General features: G+C 44.0%; 1 protein-coding gene across 1 annotated transcript in view; it reads right to left on the minus strand.

The window, feature by feature from the left end:
* LPAR3 (lysophosphatidic acid receptor 3) overlaps nt 1-15,558 on the minus strand; it is a 79,747-nt gene extending 64,189 nt beyond the window's left edge. The window contains exon 1 of the mRNA XM_063624219.1: nt 15,380-15,558. The gene's annotated coding sequence lies outside the window, so the exon portion shown is untranslated. The remainder of the gene's footprint in view (nt 1-15,379) is intronic.
* Between the last annotated feature and the right edge of the window lie 4,150 nt (nt 15,559-19,708).

Consider the following 19,708-nt stretch of genomic DNA (forward strand, 5'->3'; position numbering starts at 1 on the left):
GCTCTTCCATATTCCACAGCCTCATCTCACTGTAGCATTCTTAACCTCTGTTCCTTCACCTGCTCTTCCCAATCTGAATACAAATATGCTTGAGGAAAATCAGAGGCAATCCTCAACTTTCAAACCTCTGTAATCTGTACAACTGGAATTTTTGTACATGTTACATTGATGCTCCTAAAGTGGATTTTTATTTATTAGATTCGGACTCTCAGCCACGGGATGGGGTGGGGAGTCCCCTGACGTTGCACTGTATACGCATTCTCTGCCTACGTGTCAGCCTTTACCACCAGACCATGAGCTTCTCAAGGAAAATAACAGTGTCTTACCCACGATTGTGCCCCTCATGTCCAGTACAGTGGCATGTAGTAAGTAGATGCACAACAAATCTCTAGTCGATGTGTTAGTTGGTTACTTCCAGTTAGCTGGTTATAGGGGAATTTGGAAACCTGATGACAATTGCGTTGAACAATGTTAGGATGATACAGCAGAAGAAAGCAAGTATAGGGTATTCTTGAAAAAAAAAATGGCTGAGAAATACTTGTGACTTCACATGACATTCAACATATTTTATTAAATATTTGACTTAACCTCACTTCTAAATTTGTTAGGAGCAGGGCTAGTATCCTTCTCTCTCTGATTTTTGAACCACAAACAGAATCTGACATAAATTTTTTTTAAAGTATTCACTTTGATTGAATAATTCCCAAATCTTCTGTTTACAGTCCTTATTTTCTTTGGTTTCACTGTGGAAGTTGACAATAGTTATTCCCTTCTTCAAACTCCCCTCCTGCCGCCTCAATGACTTGACTCTCCTGTTTTTTCCCAATGTCCTCAGTATTCCTGTCTCCTGTTTTTCCACAATTCTTGAATTGTAGACACTTCTAGACTTGGTTCTCAGCCCTCTCTTCTTTTCCCTTTAAATTCTCTTCTACCAAAAAATATTATTGCTTAAATTATTTCCTCTATGTGGATGACCCCAAATAATTACCACAAGCCCTGACACCTCTCACGCCCTCTCTTTCATGCTAAGCTACCACTTGCATGTCAGGAACCCAATGTGCCTTGGAGCTAAAACAAGAAGAAAGGCACCATGAGGGCAGCATGTATGCACTCTCAAATGAATTTTCAACCTACCTCAGCTCAGCTGTTGGAAGATAGTGGGCCACCATAAGGAAAAAAGTTTCAACCTTAAACGCCAGGATTTTAACATAGAGGATAAAATCATGGTGACTTCAGGACGCTGGGGTTGTTTGTAATAAAGCATTGGCAACTTGGCAGGATGGTTTGGAACTGGAAAGCCTCCGTCCAAACTACACTGGCTAGGACCCTTCGCTCTCCCTCTCTCTGGTGTTTTTCTTGGGCTCAGGGTAAACTGCTGAAGCCACTTTACCTGAAGCCTAGTCCTGACTACTATAGTGTTCCCTGCCTTTGAATCTGCTCCTGACCAATTACTCTGTACATAGCTTTGTGAATTCAAACTCAGCTCCAAGCCTAGGAATTTGGTTTCTGAACTTTCCCACTGAGAATGGTTCTTAGCCTCTTCTCACTTGAACTTTGCATGGTTAACCTCTGGCCTCGACCCTCAGGCTACATTAAAGAAGCTGCAGGACCCCAGGCTCCATTTCTAAGAAGTCATGCAATGGGTGGTATGGTACTAAACTCACAGCTGTTCTAACTCATTTGCCCATAATTGCATATTACCCTGTGACTTCTTTTGTAATTATTTCTTTGTACTATTATTTAGCTTTATGTTCTGCAGGATAGACTGCTAAATCACATTTTCCTTTCTTTTTTTTTTTTTTTTTTTGAGACGGAGTCTCACTCTGTCACCCAGGCTGGAGGGCAGTGGCGTGATCTTGGCTCACTGCAAGCTCCACCTCCCAGGTTCATGCCATTCTCCTGCCTCAGCCTCCCAAGTAGCTGGGACTACAGGCACCCGTCACCACACTTGGCTACTTTTTTGTATTTTTAGTAGAGACAGGGTTTCACTGTGTTAGCCAGGATGGTCTCAATCTCCTGGCTTCATGATCTGCCCACCTCAGCCTCCCAAAGTGCTGGGATTACAGGCGTGAGCCACCGCACCCAGCCCATGTGTTGTTTTTCTTACAAAGTAATGGGCTTATAGCTGGGCACCAGGATGCCCAACTGGACACTCGATTTTCCAGCCTCCTTGCAGCTAGGGTGGCTGTGTGACTAAGTTCTTGCCACTAAAATGTGAGCATAAATGTGTGCTGCTGCCAGGTCAGCCCCAAAACAATGAAGGTACCCTCCTCCATGTTCCTTTCCCTACCTGCGAGTTGGAACATAAACAGGCCTGTGATCCACTTTGAACACCCAGCAGGGAAAAGCCTTTGGGCAGCCTAAATCCACGTAGTCCACGTACTAGTTTCCATCAACAAGAAAATAAGTATAGAAATTGAGAATAAACACTCAGAAATGTTTATAGCAATTTAATTACTCTGATCTGATCAATCTGATCACTATATAGTACATGTATCAAAACATCACAATGGCCTGGGCACGGTGGCTCATGCCTGTAATCCCAGCACTCTGGGAGGCCAAGGCAGGAGGATTGCCTGAGGTCGGGAGTTCGAGACCAGCCTGACCAACATGGAGAAACCCCATCTCTACTAAAAAATACAAAATTAGCTGGGCATGGTGGTGCATGCCCGTAATGCCAGCTACTCAGGAGGCTGAGGCAGGAGAATTGCTTGAACAGAACCAGAACATGAGCTTGTTTTGGCTGCTCCTTGCAGCTTTTAGCAAGCGAGACAAGAAAGAGATGAGCTCAGGCAAGACTTTTTGCAAGTATGTAAGCAAAGGTGGAAAGGAATGGAGAGTGTCCAGAAACGGAGGGCCTTGGAGAATCAGAAAAGCCAATTGCCCGTGTAGCTCCAGAGTAGAAAATAGTATTACCACACTCAGCCTATCTCAAAAGCCTCTCAGTAAACTTGCAAGGGACAATGCCAGGCAGGTCTGTAGTAATGATCAGAGTATGGGTGCATCTTCCCACCCAAGTCCATGCTGCAGAGGACCTCAGAGCACACACTACTGAAGAGAGGCAGAGAGATGAGCCAAGCACAGCAGCTGGAAAATAAGTCATGCTTAAGAGCTTGACCCAGAGTGGGATTTGGATGCAGTAACTGACCTGTGGAACTGACTAGAAGTCTATCAAGTTTATAAGGAATTGTAGTGCCAGGGAAGCCACAGTTTGGCCCAGAAAGGCCCACATTCATTCTCCCCCAAGGAGTACACACTTTCCACACCCTTCAGATGTGGCCACAGTGGGTACAGAACAAGCAAGGACTTCCCAGGGGACAAAGACAAAATCAAGGCTTCTGGGAGGCACCGCCCAGAGAGGGGAAGCATGGACCAACCATGGAACTGACTCCACTGCCAGGGCAGGGAGGTCTTAGTAATTCCTGCCCAGCAGGGTTTCATCATTTTTAGGCCCCTGTTACTTGTCTTCAATTCTTCTGAATGGGAAGTTTTATTGTGGTTTTCTTGTTTCTACTCGTCCACTGAATAGTGGATGTTTGTCAGAACAAAGAACAGAAAGGACATTTTAGAGTGAGTATTTAAAACGGAGGTTAGAGAAGGGACAGCCAGACCTGTGGAGTTCTAGGGTCACCTGCATGCTAAAGGAAAGCATGGCAGGTTGTGAGGCACGGTAGGGGCAGGATGGTGAGGGGAGAGAAGGGGAAGCTTCAGCATCAGCTGGATCTGGGTCAGATGCAGGCACATCACTTTCAGCAGTGGCTCTCACCTGCCACACTGCTGATCTGGCCAGAACCTTTTCCTTCTCTAAAACTGGCATAATCATGATGACAACTATATAGGATTATTGGATGGACTAAATTAAAGCAATTATTTCTATAGTGCTTAAGGAAATGCTTAGTACATAGGATGCACTCAATAAATGGCAGACAGCACTTTCCAAGAAGGTTAGATAACTCAAAATTTCTAAAAAGTTTGGTGAAACACACAACTGGCATTCTGGGAGATTAACCGTTCATGCTCTAACACCTCAATTTAACAAGGAATGGTGACAAAATCATCCTGTAACTACGCTAAAATAACTATAGTCCAAGAAAGAATTTCCTCCTGCCTGAGTATGGGCTCAGTGCTGCAGTGATTAAGCTTAAGACAGCACCACGTTCACTCTGCTTTTGCTTGAAACAAAGCAGGGAGGCAGGAGTGGAAAGGAGGGAGAGGAGGGAGAGGAGAAGAGAGGCAATGCAGTGCAGCAGAAGAACACAGGATTTAGGTCCGAACACTAGCAGATAAGCAGGTGAGCCGAGTATTTAAAGAGCATGGCCCCCACAGCTAACATCATACTCAATGGTGAAAAACTGAAAGCTTTTGCTCCAACATGAAGAACAAAGCAAGGATGCCCACTCTCATCACTGCTATTCGACATAGTATCGGAAGTCCCAGCCAGAGCAATTAGGCAAGAAAAATAAATAAAAGTCATACAGATTGGAAAGGAAGAAGTAAAATTATCTCCATTCATTGACGACAGGATCTTATATGAAGAAATCACCAAAGACTCCACCAAAACACCCATTAGAACTAATAAACTAATTCAGTGAAGCTGCAGGACACAAAATGCACATACAAAAATCAGTTGCATTTATTTCTATGCACTAACAACAAACAATCCAAAAAAGGAAATTATGAAAACAATTAAATTCACAATAGCATTAAAAAGAATAAAACCCTGAGAAATAAACTTAATCAGAAAGGCAAAAGACTTACACACTGAAAACTATAAAGCACTGATAAGGAAATTTTTAAAGACACAAATAGAGGTAAATACACTTCATGTTCATGAATCAGAAGACTTAATACTGTGAAAATGACCATACTACCCAAAGCAATCTATAGATTCAATGCAATCCCTATAAAAATCTGAATGGCATTTTTTACAGAAATATAAAAAAATCCTAAAATTCATCTGGAACTACAAAGGACCCTGAATAGCTAAAACAATCATAAGAAAGAAGAACAAAGCTGGAGGCATCACACTTCCTGATTTTAAAACATACTACAAAGCTATGTATGGTAGTATGGTACTGGCATGAAGTCCAACACATAGACAAATGGAAAAGACTAGAGAACCCAAAAATAAACCCACACATACATAATCAACCGATCTTTGACAAGGGTAAGATAGTCTCTTCAACAAATGGTGCTATACATATGTAACAAACCTGCACATTGTGCACATGTACCCTAGAAATTAAAGTATAATAATAAAAAAAATGGTGCTAGAAAAAAACAGATATTCACATGCAAAAGGGCATGGCCCTGGAGCTAGCCAGACTGAGTTTAAAGCCTTGCTTACCAAGAAGTTAGTTATCTTCTCTATCTTAATTTCCTCATCTACAAAACGGGGATAATAAAGGTAACTTTCTCCTAAGGCTGTTAGCAGATTTAAAGAAGGTGCTTGGAATAGCCCCTAACAAACAGTTGTAATTTACTTATTGTTATTATCAGTGGGATCTGAGAAATGGAGCCTCGATTTCCTTTTTTGTAAAAGGGAGATAAGATCTAACTTGTCAGGTTAGTGGGACAAAGTGAATGACATAGCAAATGTAAAGCCCCAGTCCACTCCAAGGTCTAGAGGAGTCACTGAGCTCCAGGGTGAACTTGTTCCCAAAAGGCTGGGGAAAAGGGACCCCAACAAAGAATATTGGGAAGAGGAGACCAAAGGAAGAATCCTTTCCCTCACACTGGGTGGGTCACCACAATACCACCCCAAAGCCAAAGCCTTCTCTCCTCTACCACTCTAGTTAGAGTCACTAGCTGGTGTTTTTCATTACCTTTTAGTCCCAGAGTCCCAGATGAATGTGTACAATCAGGAAAGAGGGGTTTGGCCAGCTGGGTTGAAAACCTAATGTTTAACATTCTTACTATATTACTACACTTCCTCTAAACTACTCCATCAGGATCTTGGAGTAATCCACCAAAACACATTCACTGATATACTAGTGAACAAATTTCAAAGTTTACATCTCCTTCCCCATTTGATCCCACAGTGAGATGGGCAGTGCAGCATTCTCCATTTTACAGAGAAGAAATCTAGAAATTGGGGACTGATTCACCCTGACCAGCCCTCATCCTTCTGGCCCGGGGCTTTTTTTTGTTTGTTTTTTTAACAATACTGACCACTGGAGCCTCTTTTTGGAAGTAAAGTCTCTGCCGCCTGACCCCCAGAGAAATGAAAGACGTAGATTTGTTCTCCATAATGACATTAATGCCTTTTGCAAACATTTACTGAATCTAGAAGAAATATAATTGCAGAAAGTAAAAAGTTTCCTCTTCAAAGTTTCCCTTCTTGTTAAATAATAAATCATAAATGTTAGAAATAATAGTTTCTTTTAAAAACTTTCTTCAAGCCTCCTTGCTTTGGGCTAATAACTCTTTGTTAAGCCCTATCCTATGTGGCTGTTGGACATGCTCCCAGGCATGTTCCAGCTCACAGCCTATGCCCCTTTCTTATTTGGAAATGTTATTACTTCTTTAAATCTTTTGTAAGCAACTTCCTCTTTTCCTTTGTTCTCCCTTGCCTTTACCTATCTAAAAAAGTTTTAGGCTCTTAGCAAATCGGGTATCAGTTTAGACTGTGAGGTTTGGCTCCGGCCAATGGATGCAGGACACAGCAGTGAGGACAACCCAAATGTGTAAGGGATAAATATGTCTGCTTTTCCTTTGGTGTACTCTCGTGGCAAGACTGCTTTCTGCAGAAAGTAAAAGTTGACTTGCTGAGATAATTAAATTTATGTTCAAGCGCCATTTCTTTGTGGCACCGGGGAACAAGCATTTTGCATTTCTAACATAATGTTTGCGGTAAATGTCAATAAAAATCTTGAAGCACATCTCTCCTTAGAATTTTTGATAAGAGTTTATGGGGGAAAATCCATATAATCAAATGAAAATATCAGAGTAAAACTCTAAATACATCATAGAAATTAGCAACCATTAGTCAGTTTGCCTGTTTCAGAGAAAGCTCAGAAGAAACTCAGTTTACCTCTACAATGTTAAATGACGTTAATTAACACCTTCTCCTAAAGCATTTTACTTTCCACATCAACAAAATAGACTATATCAGCTGAGAAAGGCCACAGACCTCATTGTCTGTCTATACGAAACTGGGGCGAAAATGAACTCAGAAAGACAAGTAATAACCTGGTAGCAATCCATGGAAAGTTAACCTTGCTGACATTCCTCTTCACTTCCCTCTGTTGGATGTTCCTGGAATTTGCATTTGTGGAAAGTTGCGTACTTGCAATGAACAAGTTCCACTGGTCCTGTTGTAGTGGATTCTACCTAACCTTTTATTCCTCTCATCCCTGTCCAGCTAACATTCCCTCACTGTTCACCATATGTAAGTCAAAGACAGAGGTGCATGAAGACATGTATAAAGATGCAAAATTCCCCCAGGAAACTCATTATCTAGAGCAGCCAGGGCCAATCCTCTCCTCCTCCCAGGGATTCCTAGCAATATCTGGAGACATCTGCATCAGTCATGACTTGGCGGAGGGGGGTACTATTGGCATCTACTGGGCAGAGGCCAGGAATGCTGCTGCACATGCTACAATGCACAGGCCAGCTCTCCACAACAGAGAAGTATCCAGTCCAAAATGTCAGTGGTGCTAAGGTTGAGAAATCCTGACCTAGAGGGTGAGATGAGACATATAATACAGGGTTAAATGTGGCAGAGCTGTAATAGAGCTAAAAGCAGAGTGCTATCAGATTGACAACATTTAAACAAGTGGCTATTACTCAGTGTTGGCAAGAATGTGGGGAAAATAGTACCCTCATAACATGTTGGTGAGAATGTAAACTGATAGAACTTTGGGGGAAGGCAATTTGGCAATGTATAATAAGACTTTAAAATATATACACTATTTCTCTTTGCTTTCCTTCCATTCCTATCTTCTTTCTTCCTTTCCCTTCTCTTTTCTTCCTTCCCCAGAACAGAGCAATCAGCATGTAGCTGGGAATGCAACGTGAGGCTGGGGAGTTTGGGGAGGTACATAGAGGCATGAGCTATGGCTGGGAAGAGCTGTGAGCCAGAGGGACTGGAGACTGATGATTAAGCTACATAGAGACACAGGCTAGCAGGCCTGCCAGCCAAGGACAAGAGGCAGTGGCAAAGGTGGTGGACACAGAGGAGGCAGGATGACCTTCACATTTGGAAGACTGGTTACTTTATGCAAATAAGCAAGAACATTGAAGATAATGAGAGTCAGGTTTTCTAACTGCCAGAGAAGATACGTACAAACATATAAAGGGGGAAGAACAGAAAGCTCTTTAGGTGTTAGATTGAAACTGTAGGTGTAAGTAGAATCATGATTTTATAATACACAGTCTAATATAGAAAAATTTATAAACGTGTGTACACATATACACATATATTTCCTAGCTCTGTCCTCTGAGAGATCTAGAAACAATAATACCCCAGTAACAATGGGCACATCAACCTTCTATGTATTGGTGTCTAAATATAATTCTCATATTGTATATTAGATCTCAAGACTTATTCATCCTACATAACTGCAACTTTGTACCTTTTAATCTACATCTTCTGTTTTTCCATTTCCACTAATGTACAACACAAGGACTACAGTTACTAATACTGTATTGAGGCTGAGCGTGGTAGCCCCCATCTGTAATCCCAGCACCTGGGATGCCAAGGCAGGAGGATGATTCAAGGCTGGAGTTGGAGGCCAGCCTGGGCAACACAGCAAGACCCCTCCTCTAAAAAATATTTTTTAAATTAGCCGGGAATGGTGGTGAGCACCTGGAGTCCTAGCTACTTGGGAGGCTGAGGTAGGAGGACTGCTCAAACCTAGGAGTTAGAGGCTGCAGTGAGCTATGATCACGCCACTGCACTCCAGCCTGTAGCACAGAGCAAGACCCTGTCTCTAAAAAAATTAAAATTAATAAATATTGTATTCTGCTAATTTGCCAAGAGAGTAGATTTTAGGTTCTCTTATCACAAACACAAGAAAGGTAACTATGATGGGCATGTCCATTTGCTTGACTGTAGTAATCACTTCATTACATCTATGTTTATCAAGATAAATACATGAAAATATCATGTTGTAAGCCTTAAATATATAAAATATAAATATGACAAAAGTATCATTCTCTACTAAAAGGGAGGCCTAACTAGGTCAAGGAAAGTACAAGATGAGCCCAGATCATCTGGTGGAGCCAAAAAATAAAGAAATGCTCAATGAATAATAGGGATGTGTTAAAAGGACACAGGAGGCAGCTTCAAGAGGTCCCCATTGGCCAAATTGAGCACAATTTGAGCATTAAAATAAAAAACAATCGTGAGACTTCAACTTATTGAATACATAAGGAATCCATGAACACTTCTTAATAAAAACATAACAGAAAAATAAAGTTCTTCCTTATAGTAGAATGCCAACTAACAAATGTAGAAAGAGTGACGGTGATAAAGAATCATCACTTGAGGCTGGGTGCAGGGGCTCATGCCTGTAATCCCAGCACTTTGGGAGGCCAAGGCAGGTGGATCACTTGAGCTCAGGATTTCGAGACCAGCTTGGGCACCGTGGTGAACCCAACTCCATCTCTACAAAAAATACAAAAAAAAATAAGCCACATGTGGTGGTGTGCACTTGTAGTTCCAGCAACTTGGGGGGCTGAGGCAGGAGGATCACCTGAGCCCAGGAGGTTGAGGCTGCAGTGAGCCAAGATCATGCCACTGCACTCCAGCATGGGCAACAGAGCGAGACCTTGTCTTAAAAAAAAGAATCACCATTTGGCAACATTCGTAGAGGTGGCTGATTCAGGCAGACGTCATCAATCAATGGTAGTTTCTGTAGGTACAGGCTTAATGAGGAAGAGGCTATTTGCATAACCTTAGAATACTTCCCCACAAACACTAGTACAAAGGTGTTTTCAAACACCTTTGGGGAAACAAAGGATAAATGGTGAATTTAAGGTGGAGAAATCTGGCAGACACCAACATAACCAGGTGATTGAGGTCAATATCCCAGCGGAGGGATGGGTTGGCACCATGTGCCTTCTGTTGTAAGAAGCTAAGAAGAACCGAGTTTCATTTCTGAAGGATTCCTGCCAAGAACGCAAGACCTCAGTCAGTCTGTGAAGAAATACCCAATACACCCAGGTTGGGAGTCATCCTACAGCATGCAGGACCTATACAACTGCAAGCACTTTAGGAACAGGGAAAGTCTGAGGAACCGTTCCAGAAGAGACATGGTAACTAAATGTAACATGAATCCTAGATCAGACAGGTAGAAGAGACATTTGGGGGATAACTGATGAAACAGGAATGGGCTCTGTGGATTGGATGATAGTGTTTTGTACCAATGTCCAATTCCTGATTTGATGGGTGTATGCTGGTTATATAGGAGGACAGAGTGCGTGCTTTTTTTCTTTTATGCTGGAGTGTTTTCAAGAGTGATGAAGAATAACGTCTATGACTTCCTTTCAAAATAAAGACTGATGATGTATATTATATATATATATATATATACACACACACACATACACACACACACACAGAGACAGAGAGAGAGAGGCAGAGACAGAGAGAAGGAGGGAGGGAGAGGGAGAAATTGAGATTTCAATCCTAATGTCATGGAGACATAGAGAAAGATTATACTACTTATTTTCTCTTCACCAGATCCATGTGATAGTTTTTGTCCAGAGAAAGGCCTTCTTTACCCCCATTCAAAGAACTGACTTACTAAAAATCAAGCAGGGCAGGAGGTAAATGATTCACTGATGTGCTCCCAATAAATTCTATACTTGACCCCTTGCTTTGGTTTTCTATAACTAGTCACTGCCAATGGCTTTGAGCCTTAACTCTGGCTTTCTACCTCCTTAGGGAGTGAATGCTGCTGATAGACTCTGCTGCCTATCTTTGAATTACGTGGTCTGAGTCTGTCTGGGGGCAGCTCCAGAATTTCTACAGAGGATGTGCTTTGGGACAGCTTGGCTTAAAAGGGGAGACCAGGGGCTTGCCTTAAAGCTGCATTTATAAAGCAAATACACTGCTTTTATTTAGACTGCATGTTTGCTTGGAAGGCCTTTGGATCAACTAGTGCACTTATGGAGGGGCTAATGTGCCCTCCAACCCAGCCCTGCCACCTGCCAAGCCATCCCTTGATAACACCTTGGTCAATCTGCACATGGGTGAGTCAAGGCCAGGGCTAGTAGAAGCTCCAGCTTAATGTCCCAGGGAACAATGCAGACACACGACTAGCTGATGAATAATTACAGGGGCTGATGAACATCCTCAGGAAGGGGTGGGGCAGGCTGTGCTGGGCAGGTTGCTTTCCAGAGTGACACCCAGTCTGGCCCAGCCTGAGGTGTACAAATGATTCACATCTGAGGAGGGGTGACAGAATCATGGGAGTAGGGCAGTATCAGGGGTCATGGGCAAGGGAGGAGTTCAAGGTTGTAGATAGATAGGACAAGAGGCCAGCCAAGGAAGAGGAATAAAGAGGAGGACATAAGACTGGGGGTGATAAAGAGGGGGGTGGGTATAACCCAGGATGTCAGAACCTTCCACTCAATCCCCTCCCCCACCCCCCAGCTGGCTTGCCAGGACAGGTAGAGAGAAATAAATATCTTTCAGACTGAATTAAGTAATTAGCTTAATTTGGGGGGGGGGGGGGCAATGCCTTGGGTCAGTTTAGAACTTTGCAGAGTAAACCAGACACCCAAGTCAGCAAGAAGGCACAGGGGAGTGAGGATGGTATAGGTGGACCCAATACATTGTCCAACATTGCCATCAGCACTCTCCTCCTGACCTGTGGGATGGGTGGCCAGCTGTTTGTGTTTGTCCACTAAGAACTGAGATGCACAGACAGTACAGGTAATTCCAACACGAAATTAAAGCTTCTTTGGAACTTTGCCCTATGCCTTTGATCATGTAGTGTTGGATAACCTCAGTCCTGAAATTTGTCTTCCTCTCATATTCCCCACAGAGCAGTTTCTCAACCTTTGATGCTATTTCCTCCTCGAAGTCCAGTATGATGTCAGAGGACGGGAGAGAGGAATATGGAAGAACTGCAGCAGTGCCCCCTTAGCACTCAAAACATGCTTGTGGAGATACTGCCAACCCCCAATAGCCAGAGCTGAGTGGGCCTGCCTGGGGTGGCCCACATCTGGATGCCCTGCCTCTTTAATTCCAATGTTTATACGCTCTTCAAAGGGTACAATGCTCTTTCACATACATAAGTTAATGGAACCCATCAACAATCCATGCAGACAGGTAGAAAAGTAATTATTATCCCCACTATATAAAAGAAAAAAAAAACATGACAATCTATTCAGGGTCACAAGAACTCACAAAAGTGGGACTAGGATTCAAAGACAGAACCCTGTGCTCCAAGTACCTCTAGTCCACCGTTTGTAAAAGCACAAAGTCTCTGCACTTATGCAGACAGCTCCCCAGCCCCAACACCACCTCTGCCATCCATAGCAGGATTGAGTTCCGGGTGACTCCTCCACAAATACAGAATCCAGGATGAGAAACAAAGGATCATCAAGGCCGGAAAGGGGGAGGCTCAGTACCTGCAGGAGGAATGACGAAGGGAGGAACAAAAGGCCCATGGCCAGGAAAAGAGAAAGCAAGTATGAAAAGTGTGTATAACATCTCTAAGTCACCTAAGGCTTAGAAATCTATCTTTGCACTTTTACCAGAATATACATTTGCACCCATGTTTACACAAGTGTCAATACTTAAATTTTTATCTAGGAGGAAAAGAGGGCAACTAGCATTTAAGGAGTACTTCCTGCATATGAGAGACCAGGCTCACTGCTTTCTCTTTTAATCTTGGGAGATGGATATAATCTTCATTTTTACAGATAAGGAAATTAAGACTTAGAGAGGTGAAGCTATGTGCCCAAGGTCACAAAGCCTGGACTGGAACAAAAGCTGGTCTGACTGCAAAGCCTTGGTCTTCCCTTTATACCGCATTAATAATGCCTTGGGCCTGGTCTCTGCCATTTAGAAGCTTGCAAAGACTTAACCACTCTGTTGGGTATAATCACACGCCAGAAAGCATTTAAACTAATGTATACTCCAAGGAGAATGGCTAATGGGTAATCTGAGTTACAATAATTCCCATTTGAGGTATAGTGATTCCCCTTGCCCCAGCCCAAAGAAATAAGAGGCTGGTCTTAAGTTATCACGCACTGCTGTTCCTCAGCAGCAGGCTGAGAAACTTGGAGGAGAAGCAGCCAGCCTTAGGCATGTGTGTACAAGTGATGTTGAGAGTGTGCGTCTGGGTGCTGCCTGGCTAAAATGCTGTGTGTGCATTTCTTCCACGGTGCACGTGTGTTTCTGAAAAATGACATGCTGTAGTTTCTTAAATAGATTCCGGTGAACACACATGAAAAACAATCTCATACTTTAATGTTTTCAATTCAGTCTCCATTCATAGAAAACATACGCAGACCTGTTCTAACAAATATCTTCTAACAGCAACATGTCTAAAATAGGTCTGATCTGATTTAAAAAAAATAGCAACATGTCTAAAATAGGTCTGATCTGATTTAAAAAAAAAGAGTGGTAGCTGATAAACGCATTTGAAAGGTTTAGACAAGAGGGGTGTCATATGTAATTAAATCAAAACCTCAAAGTTTCGAATTCTAAAGACAAAGAAAAAATTTTTGCCAAAATGACTTATTTTCCTAGTTATATGATAGTGACAATCAATGTAAGTGTTGTCCAAATGGTTAGACGTCCAAATCTCCACAGGATAACTAGGTCCTTACTGTCTCAAGGCACAAGAGACAACTCTGGAAGCTTATCTCAAGTACACAACTCTGACTGGCAGGGTTTGCTTGCTCGTCTTTTTAGAACAGTCCAGTTTGTTTAGACAAGCCTGGGTTTACAGACCCAAGGTGTGTGTTTCTAACCATATCGCTTCTGTCCCAAAAAGAGGAAAACTCTGTTTACTGGACTCAGGCCACTAAATAATATCGGATCCACTGTCCATGGAAAGCAGGGTTAGCAACTGTTGATGGATCACCGGAAAATCCAACAAAAACGTTGTGCGGTACATTGAATTTGTAAAGAGGAGATGGATTGTCTGTCTGTAACTGACATTTACTTTATTCTCTGATACAGGCTAAGTTGGAACCATGAGAAAGCCCTTTATTTCTAAACAACATCTCAAGACCAGGTAATGCTACTTTCAGAGGAAAAGGAGGAAGAAAAGCGTTGTAATGACAGTAACAAATTACGGGGGAAACATTTTGTGCAAATTACTCAGTTTAAAAAAACTGACCTGGCCGGGCGCGGTGGCTCACGCCTGTAATCCCAGCACTTTGGGATGCCGAGGCGGGTGGATCACGAGGTCAAGTGTTCGAGATCAGCCTGGCCAACACAGTGGAACCCTGTCTCTACTAAAAATACAAAAAATTAGCCTAGCGTGGTGGCGGGCGCCTGCAATCCCAGCTACTAGGGAAGCTGAGGCAGGAGAATTGCTCGAACCTGGGAGGCGGAGGTTGCCGTGAGCCGAGATCACGCCACTGCACTCCAGCCCGGACGATAGTGCGAGATTGTGTCTCAAAAATAAATAAATTAATTAATTAATTAAATAAAAAACTAACCTACAAATGCTTTTCAGGGCCATTTTAATGATTACCTTAATAAGACTAAATTGTTTCCAATATTCACAGTCACTCCTCAAATTACATGCGTGCGGAATTTCTAAACAATTTTGTGTAGCTGCAACTTGTTGAGGGAAAGCAATAAAGTAACTCTGCTACAGAACAAAAGCACTTTTGTCTCGTGGTGGTGAGGGGGCATACCCTGAACAAACAACCCCGACAGTGTTGCTAGTTACTAGTTCCCGAATCTCTGGAAGCCTGCACATGGTTCAAGCTGTTCCCCAACGGACACAGCACAGTACCAGATGTAACTGGAGGCTGAAAAATGTTATATCCCTAGGCTTCACGAGAGAACCCCAGTTTCCTAATCATCATCGACGGCAATGAGACTGAGTTTGGGAAGAACCACATGTGCAAAGGCAGAGGCAACCCGTGCCGCGCTCTCCTCGCCTCTGCGCCCAGCCTGCCAGCCCTCAGCAGCGGACGCAACGCCGATTTTGCCTCTAGATTGCTTTTTGCTCCTAGCGGGGAAAAAGGTGGGAAAAGAGCGAGCTGTGCCATACACCCGCCGGGAGAGTCTTGTCCCAGGGGTTTGAAGTGGGTCTGGAGCCCAGGCTTGCACGCCAGATAACCCCGAAAAGCCGCCGGCTGGGGCCCCGCAAGCGCCCCTGCGCCCCGGCCTCCCCACGACGCACGCCCTGGTGACGGCGGCTCAGGGTACCCTCCCCGTGCCCGGACCCTCACTCACCGCTCACGTTCACCCGCGCCGCCAAGCCCGGGAGCGGGGGCCCCTGCGGCTGCCGCATGCCCTCGGGGCAGAGCGCGACGGGGCGACTGGGCGCCGGGCTCCGGCCGGAGAAGCAGCGGAGGACGCGGCGGGCGGGCGGGAGAGCGGCGGAGCGCCTCCTCTCCAGCTACCGCTGCGACACGCCCACAGCCGTAGGAAAAGTTTGGCGGTGCGAAGGAGGGACCTAGGGACAGCGGCCCCGCCCTGCCCTGCCCTGCCCCGCCTCTCCCCGCCCTGCCCAGCCCCGCCCTGCCCCGCCGGGGGCGTACGACGTTGCCACGGGAGAGCGCCCCCGACCGGCAAGGCCGCGAGCTGCGCTCAAAGGGGCCCGTGCGAGCCGCGGGAGGGCAGCGCTCTTGCAGACGCGTTCCTGCCTGGGATCGTCCCCAGGTAGGTGGTCGGCCCCCTGGGGGAAAGGCGCCCACTAAAGGACCGCTAGTACCCACAAGCCTCACGGAGCCATACCTCGGAGATCCGTATTAGAACGCAGTCCCTCTGTCCCTCTGTCCTCAGAGATTTGTTTGAAGTGGCTGCGGGAAGTGCAGCCCACACCCACCACTCCCGTGGGAGGCAAGCTCTACTCCAAGCCCAACCTAACGCTGGAAACCTCAACCCCAAAGCTACCCGAGGGTGCGGACAACCCCCAGAGGCAACCAAAAATGTTTAAGGTTCTTGTAAGAGGTTTCTTGGCCTCCTGGGGCAAATAGTCCTGGCTACTTTGTTTTTCAAAGCTGAAATATAAAACCTCCACTGACCCACCTTTAGTAAAGAAGAAAGATGCAAAGTAAAACAAATGTCATGAAGGCGTTGTTCTCTCTGAATTCTGCAAAGCAATAACGAAGTCACAGAAACGTTCAAAGTTGTGCTTTCCTGGTGACCTTACAAAAAGGAAATACTGTGAGGTGAAGTCCTTCCCACTGAGGCTTCAAGCCCTTGGGAAGCAATGAGAGTTGTGTGCCCAGATGCCTTCCTGTGACCCTTTGCCATCCATCCATCCCTTCATTCATTCATCTTGCATTCAACATTAATACTGGGCCCTTCTGTGTGCCAGCTAGGAACCTCATCCTTGCAAACAACCTGTTAGATAATCTGCTCCCTACCATCAAAGAGATTCTGTTTTCTCTGCAGAGGATGTTTTAATAAGGTTACATCCCTTACTCAGTGGGTCTCATCCTATAGACCATAATAGCCTAATGTGCCTCAAACTTCCCCGGGGCTACGGCTAAGTTTTCATCAGCATGTGAAAATTATTGTTTCATCTGAGTGTTCAGAAAATTATTGCGGTGTCTTGCAGTTAAACTGTGTGGAGAGAAGTACAACTTGCGAAGCTAGGGCTAAGGAAAGATCGTGTTTACCTTTACAAGCAGAAGCTTTGCATATGATAAAAAGAGCTCGGTGGCAAACATGGTGAAAACCTGTCTCTACTAAAAATACAAAAAGTTAGCCGGGCATGGTGGCACGCACCTGTAATCCCAGCTACTCTGAAGGCTGAGGCAGGAGAATCGCTTGAACCTGGGAGGCAGAGGTTGCAGTGAGCCGAGATCGCGCCACTGCACTCCAGCCTGGGCGACAGAGCACAGCTCAAACATCATGGTGCTGAAGGGCAACCTGGTAAACACAGAAATACTCAACCACCAGCATTTAGTGAATACTTGACGCAATAAATGTGTAGTATGTTGAGTAAGATGTTGCAGGCTAGACTGTAAACACCACTAAGAGCCTTCTTTTGCTGGGAAAATCTGTTCTGAATCCAAACAACTTGCTAACAAAGGCACTTGGGAAACACATTATGTTGCATTATGTTGTACCTTGGGAACATCCTGAACTCGAGGTAATTGCAAAGCAGAACAGGGATCCCACAGAATTGAATCCTTAAAAAAAGAGGAAAGTGAAGAGGGTATGGGGAGCTGTGTTGCAAAAGGAAAGAGACTTTCCAGCTAGATGGTTTTTAACAGCTAGATGGGTCAGATGTGAGGGGAAGGCCAGAAGGTGTTACAGAGAAACAGATTCTGAGAGGAAAAGCAGTAATAAAAAACAAACAAACAAGCAAACAAACAAAAAACACCTATGGGCAGAAGCAGGAAAGAAAAGACAAAAGGCAAACAACAACTAAAAAGAAAGATGTGGCCCCCAAATCCTAGTTTTTAGAAGGTAGCCCAGGGATTATCCACCAGAACCTCCTACAAATCCTTGTTTGGCCTGTGGTGTCTCACTTCTCTACCAAAATGTTTTTATTTGCAAAGCCAAATTAAAATTAACCTCAAAATGGCAAGCATGAAGGCTGAGGGTATATTTTGTCTTAGAGATCACTGGCTGGAAAGTCATTCAAAACTTTCAACAAACATTTGCTGGTCAGCTTCATGTATGCAAGTGTTGTGTTTTGTGTTCCTGGAAACACAAAGAGTTATAACGTTGTTTCTATAAGGAGGTAAAAGGAGCATTCCACAGTGCTTGATAGAATGAAATTGTGACGGCTGAAAGAACAATTGGGGGCAGATGTGGTGGCTCACGCCTGTAATCCCAGATCTTTGGGAGGCCAAGGTTGGTGGACCACTTTAAGGCCAGAAGTTCAAGACTAGCCTGGCCAACATGGTGAAACCCCACCTCTACAAAAAATACAAAAAGTTAGCCGGGCATGGTGGTGTGCACCTGTAATCCCAGCTACTCAGGAGGCTGAGGCCGGAGAATCGCTTGAACCCGGAAGACAGGTTGCAGTGAGCCGAGATCACACCACTGCTCTCCAGCCTGGGTGACAGAGTGAGACTCTGTCTCAAAACACAACATAAATTTTAAAAACACAAAACTGCCTGCCTCCTGCCACAGTGAGAAGCAATGTGGGACTCAGGCAAGGCTTATTCCTCTCTGGATTTATGGAAAGAGGCCATGTTCCTCTGTCCCCAACTCACCTTGGGGCTTCAATCATATGGGCAAGAATTCACAGACGTGTTGTTCTTAACTTTGAGAAGTATCTGAACTGAATCTCTGCTGAATTTTGCTCATCTATACTAATTAGCAATGAGGATGCCTACAGCAGGTGGATAGTGTGAGAAAGTGGAATGGGAGCTGTAATGTGAGAGATGAAAGTGGTACCTGAAATAACAGTTCTGAGAAAAGACTGAGCAAACAGTTAACTCCATAGAAACTACTGGCAAAGAGAGTACAAGAAGGGTAGGCGGCCCTGTGGAGCATCTCTCAGTAGTATATAAGTAAAAAATCAAAAATAAAAATCAACATATGTTGAAAAAACAGAACCTAATATAAGCTCCCTGTTTTACTCAGTTCCTGGTTCATGGTAATTTCATATACATTCACTTGAGTATTACTTTAGCATACCTGTGAGCTTGGCTAGTGTGATACTGTAGGCAAATATTGTAATTCTCAAAGGGAAGTTTCAAGCAGAAAATAGGAAGCTAGCATTGTAAATCTTTTACAAATCCTTTATAAAGAGCATTGGAGTTTATGGGATGGAAAGTGATAATCCACCACTAGTACAGTAAGCATGCTTTAGAGCAGTCACTCAGGACAACAACACGCTAAAGCTCCCATCCAAGCAGCCTTTATTTTCACAACTACTTTACCTACCTTCCAGTTTTGAGGAAATTCTATTTGGAGACAATAATTGAGGTTTTCTTTTACTACCATTCTTTGTTGCCCTCATGACTCCTCAGCTCATTGAGTCAAAAGAATCTATTTTTCTGAGAGCATTTATCAAGGGTGGACACAGAAACAAAAAAAACTAACCACAAAAAAAAAAACACAAATTTTTAAAAGAAAAAACAGAAAGTGGACCTGGCATGTCTGTAACCTCAGCATTTTGGGAGGCTAAGGTGGGCAGATCACTTGAGCCCAGGAGTTCAAGACCAGCCTGAGCAGGAAGGTAAAACCCCGTCTCTACAAAAAAATACAAAAATTAGCCAGGCATGGTGATGTGCACCTGTGATCCCAGCTACTCGGGAGGCTGAGGTGGGAGGATTGCTTGAGCTCAGGAGGTAGAGGCTTCAGTGAGCCATGATTGTACCACTGCACTCCAGCCTGGGTGACAGAGCAAGACTCTGTCTCAAAAAAAAAGTAAGAAAAGAGAAGGAATAAAAGAAATCAATTCTCAGCTTGTAAGTAGGTTTTCTTAAACTCATAGCAGAAAAACTAATCTTAAACACCAGAGTTTGTGATTTTGCAAAAGATGGGTTCTCTGGAGCTTCAAAGGGCTAAGTGCGGAAAGAAGTGAAACATGAATGTTTTGTCCATAAACGGTCAATTAGAAGAGAACAGATGAAGAACCAGACCGCCCTC

The sequence above is a fragment of the Symphalangus syndactylus genome, chromosome 12 (assembly GCF_028878055.3).
Source record: "Symphalangus syndactylus isolate Jambi chromosome 12, NHGRI_mSymSyn1-v2.1_pri, whole genome shotgun sequence".
Taxonomy (NCBI): domain Eukaryota; kingdom Metazoa; phylum Chordata; class Mammalia; order Primates; family Hylobatidae; genus Symphalangus; species Symphalangus syndactylus.